We start from the raw sequence: 5,322 nt of genomic DNA on the forward strand, positions 1-5,322 counted from the left end.
CAAAGGAATTCGAGCCAGTACCTCAGACGTGATGAGGGACAGCTTCTCCGTCTCAACTACCTCACCGCCCACTTATTTAGCGACGATTTGTGGTCAATCGAGACTGTTACATGCTCCTGCACGTTTATCAGATGGACCAATGTGCGTGCGTACATGTGTGTGTGTGCGCGTGTGTACGTTCATGGGTGCGTGCGTGCGTGTATCACCTTGTAGTATATCAGGTCTATGACAGTTCAATGACACGTCATGTCGCACTTTCACATGGTACATCTCTCGGAGACCTTGCACTTACTACCAGTCCTTAATCCGTCACTTTAATGACGAACACATGTCACGGTAAGAACTAACATTATCCCTTTGCGAAGAGACACAGGAATTGGTCTTCAAACATTGTACCATCGAAGGGAATCGAGCCGTGTTTAGTTATCGTTTTAGTCATTAGGCCACCTCTCGGTTCCTGCACTCATGTAGCGACGGGTTTTGTTCAGCGAAGGTTCTTACATGTATCCTCTGGTGGAACGCTTGTTTGTGTGTGCGAATTCAAACCTGGATCTTCATCGTGGCGAGCGATAGCTTCATCCACTAGACTACCCCACCGCCCATTAAGCGATGGATATTTTTCAGTGAAGGTTCTTACATGCTCCCTCTGGTGGAACATTCGTGTGTGTGTGTCCTTGTGGCGCCTTGTAAAATTTCAGACAGTTTGACATTGCTAGTTCAGTGAGATGTCATGTAGCAGTTTAATAAAGTGCCTCTCTCAGACACATTACACTTATCCCGTGGCGACCAGTCCTTAATTTGTTACATAAAAGCCCAACGCCATGGCCAGGCTAGGCATCAACAAGTATCGTCTCTTTTATACCACGACCAGGGATCCATCTACCTCACCTGATCTGCGCGAGGAGTTCAATGATATCTTTGAATTATATAAGTGTACCAAACCATTATTTGATAGCATGAGATCATGCCCAAGCTGTTGTACATTTCAAAACATTTTATTAACCATTCAGTTGTTACAGTCCCTACATCATAATTATTAACTAGGAAAAGAGACCAGATTATTAACCGTTCGTGCTCGACGAAATAAAACTACAAACTAGCAATTCACAACGCAACAGCTCCATCCATGCGAGGCTAACTAACATGTGCAACTTAACCAAATCACTTTTCCATTTGTTTAGCTGTTCATGTTTCCTAATGTACTGCTTCCAAACAATCAAGGCAGGGAAACGGGTCTTTGTAATTCATCCAAACGAGTAACAACAACCAACATGCTTTTAAGCACGGGAGTATTACTCAACAATTGCTGTAAATGTGGACAGGATAAAGCGATACCGGACAGGCTGCCATTAGTTCTATAAAGGTAACTATGTGAGCCTTTCTGTCATCCATCATGCAAAACCTACAACGGCTCCCTCACAACACTCCTAGAGACAAACCTTGTGAGGAGATTTCGACACGCTGTGCATTGAATACGAGGCTAAGGAGTTACAGCCGACTAATACACTGCTAAATTAATTTTTCATTAGGGTACAAGTAATATTCAAAGCTGTAATCAAATAATCTATTTAATTGCGTGCTTCATCTGGTAGAAAATACCGCCCATTTCATCTTTTCAAACACTATGCTCTGACTCATACAAAGAGAAATAAGACGAGAGCAATCAGTTCCGTCATTATACCGCCATATTTTCTGACCCGTAAAACTCAGCAATTAAATATTTCTCCAGGTTCCGAGGACTGAGCATGTGAAACACAAGGATTATTAAGACCGGCTGCATTTATACGAATGTTTCAATTCGTCTGGAAATGATCAGTATAATGAGATTAAGAAGTGTGCACTTTGATAGCGAAACAGTCAATCATTCACAGACAATTAACAAGCAGCTTTCGTCGGCGGATAAACACGTTCAACACATTCAGCAGGATGTCAGTATGACATTATATTCCTAAATATGTCATTGCAGTAATTTTGATATGTTTAACGCATGTGATAAATTCGGTACACGTGTAAAATATTTTTAACATGGATATCCATCCATGAGGAAATCGGGCTTGGGGGGGGGGGGGGCGGGGGGGGTTCAGAATATAGAGTAGCCCAGTTTTGTTCGAACTTGGAGAAGAAAGTCAGATTGTCCTTGAAAAATAACTGACGCATACTTGCACAACTACATCATGTCTCACTTGCGGTGAGGCAGCACGGTGTTGAAAGTGTTCGCTCCTCACGTCGAGTACAATGTGTCAAGCCCATATCACATCCCGACCCGTCAAGTGCCGAGTGCAATATGTCAAGCCCATGTCCCACAAAAGCCATGAAGTGCCGAGTGCAATCTGTCAAGCCCATATCCCACCAAAGCCATGAAGTGCCGAGTGCAATGTGTCAAGCCAATATTCCACAAAAGCCATAAAGTGCCGCGTGCAATCTGTCAAGCCCATAGCCCACAAAAGCCGTGAGGTGCCGAGTGCAATGTCCAGTGATCAACATCAAGAACATCGATATACGCAATTAGGATACGATGCCATGATCAGGATCTGTGAAACAGACAAGGAGCAATTTGATCGCATAATTGACTAATACGGCAGGCATAATGCAGATTGGAAAATAATGCATCCTTGGATACTTTTCATTTCAGGAATGGATCTCTGACACAAGAGTTTTCTATATTCATTTCTCATAGCCTATACACCCATATCAGTCGTTAAATTACCAAATATCATTTAGGTCAGCCTCAATCAGCCACGAGGTCTCAGAACCAAAAAATACTATCAACTGAATGAAATTTCTTCAATGTAATCTAACCTCGATGGATATAGTGTCTATAGTGTTCGTTTTCTGACTGCCATTGTCAAGGAGCATCAGCCACAAACACCTTCATTAATGCCATTCTATACATACACTGGCGTGGTAACAGGTTTACGGGATCGGGGCGTTGGGAAGGTGGCATCTGATTCAATGTGTGTGAGTTAAAGCTATTGCTGAACGCCTCCTTCGAACGTGTTTCTTGAATCAGTGTTTAACGTAGGACCATTGATTGATGTGATGGTGATGGTGATAGTTATTTAAAGGCTAATGTGTTCTGTAAGCAGCATATTGCTGGTTCGGTTTAGAGGCATTGTTTCATTACAGTAAGATAAGAATTATGCCTATATACGGACATGCATCAATATGTTTGTGACTGTGCACAAATGTGTGACCCAAAGCATCGTTCACTTTAGATATCTGTCAAATCTGTCTCTCTTCAAACTTCGAAATGTCGACCTACAGTGCTCTGCAAAGACCTAAATAGTCATGACCTTGCTGATTCAATATGTCATGGTGACATTTACCAGAGTGGAATGTTCACTCTATCAACCCCCGTTATCTCACCCACAGCCGGTTCTACCCGCATAGCTGTACAAGCCATAAAATCATCCGCCAAACATGATGATTGATGACGTCGCTACCGATGTGGACGTTTTGACACAACATCAGCAACCCGCCTTCCTCCTGCATTTGCCTACAAGACCTATATGACTCGTCTCAATCATCCGGCCATCATCGTATTAAAGACTTTGAAAAAAAAATCTAATTTGACTAAATGTTCTAATTTGACTTGGCGACATTTTCATACTGTCTACCACTGCCATGACCGAATTTTCACATTGTTCTTTGTCCGCTCTGTGCCAAATCGGATATTTAAACACACCTTTTCACGAAATGTTTTTACACTTTGTAGAATCATCTCTCACTTCGCATATTTGCCCTTCAGAAACCCGGTGCTTTCCTTCTGTTAAGGTATGTATTAGAAGCGGCCATTACTTGAATTACACTAATTAAATCTTGTTTCAATAATCGTTTTTGGGAACAAGGGAACACGGATTGTAAACAATTTTGCTTTTAATAGAAACCAAATTAAATCTAAAATTGTCCAGAAACATATTTCAGTAATTACTAATCATCTGACAGCTTAGAGAGTGAAGAAGTTTGATTTCATTTTAACCACAATCAAAGATAGTCATCCTCGCATATGTACATGTTCAGCACGTTGCGAAAACGATATTCTATCTCTGACAAAGTCAGAAGCAAACCACAAATAATGCCAAACTTAATTTGTTCATACATTGAGGATACGTGAAGGTCCGGGTTAGCATTGATCTTCAGGAACGAACCCATGTTTGAACCAAGCAATGTATTTCCTCCAAATGAAGAAATCAAATATCCACTCAACCCGAAGATTTCTTTCCAGATTTCAAAGGGGAACACGTTTAACTGCTTTTAAACCTCAAAACGGCGACAAGACTACTATAAATTGAACGGGTGATTTCTGTATCGAAATACATGACGTCTAGAATTAATACATAACACACATTACATATACCATGTCAGTTTTAGGAGTGCTGTATGTACGTTTAGCTGACTTGATTACATGTAAAATGTTCAAGCAATCTCCAGGCACTTGTTGATGTGAGAACCTCGAGATCAAATGTCTAGATGTGGGGTAAATATATCCTAGTAATATATCCCACTGATTGCTGAATGTACGAGCATCAACTACGCTTAACGCTTCATAGCCTCTTGAGAGGTCAATCCCCCAAACCTTCATTGGACCTTTACGTTCGCGTTTCCACAAACACAAACCATCCGATTTTATACCAAACACAAAACTGCATTTCGTCCAAATTAACAAGGTCCTCGCACGCACGGCTGTAGGTGAATCATTTAGTGACTGTGTAAAAACGCCTCAGCTTTGATATATTCCCCCAGTGAGTCAACGTCAAATTACGTATCATGTTCTGTCGATGAGGCTGGTCAACGATTACTTGCACGCAATACATGTTGCGTTTATTCCACATTAAAACAAATCAGTATTTTTTTATCACGAAAACCTTAAAGTGTTGTGAAAAAAGACAATTTGAACGTTTAAATCCTGTGGGAGTATTAACTGTTAAAGAGTCGTTATTTAACTGTCAAGGTAAATACCGCTTTGAAGGATGGTGGATCAGGCACCTACAAGCAGTTGACGTCGTTGGCGCGAACCTTTCAAAGTACATTTAGCCGGAAATCTCTGTGAAGTGTGTTTTTGTCAAACGCACATTCTACTATGTAGGGATAAAACGTCAGTAATCTCATCACAACGCCATTGGAGGAGGAAAATCAAACAATAGGCGGTGCGTGGAGTTCGCTTGAAGTGGTTTGATATCCAGTATTATTGGATTGAGGCAAGATATTAAATCTTGATATGGCATCAGTTTTATGACCATATCACTTGGAACACGGTAGTATATGCTTGAGAGGGAAGATAATATGTCGATCGACTGACTTTATGTTTGATGAGGATGAAGA

This window comes from Haliotis asinina, chromosome 1 (assembly GCF_037392515.1).
Source record: "Haliotis asinina isolate JCU_RB_2024 chromosome 1, JCU_Hal_asi_v2, whole genome shotgun sequence".
Taxonomy (NCBI): Eukaryota; Metazoa; Mollusca; class Gastropoda; order Lepetellida; family Haliotidae; genus Haliotis; species Haliotis asinina.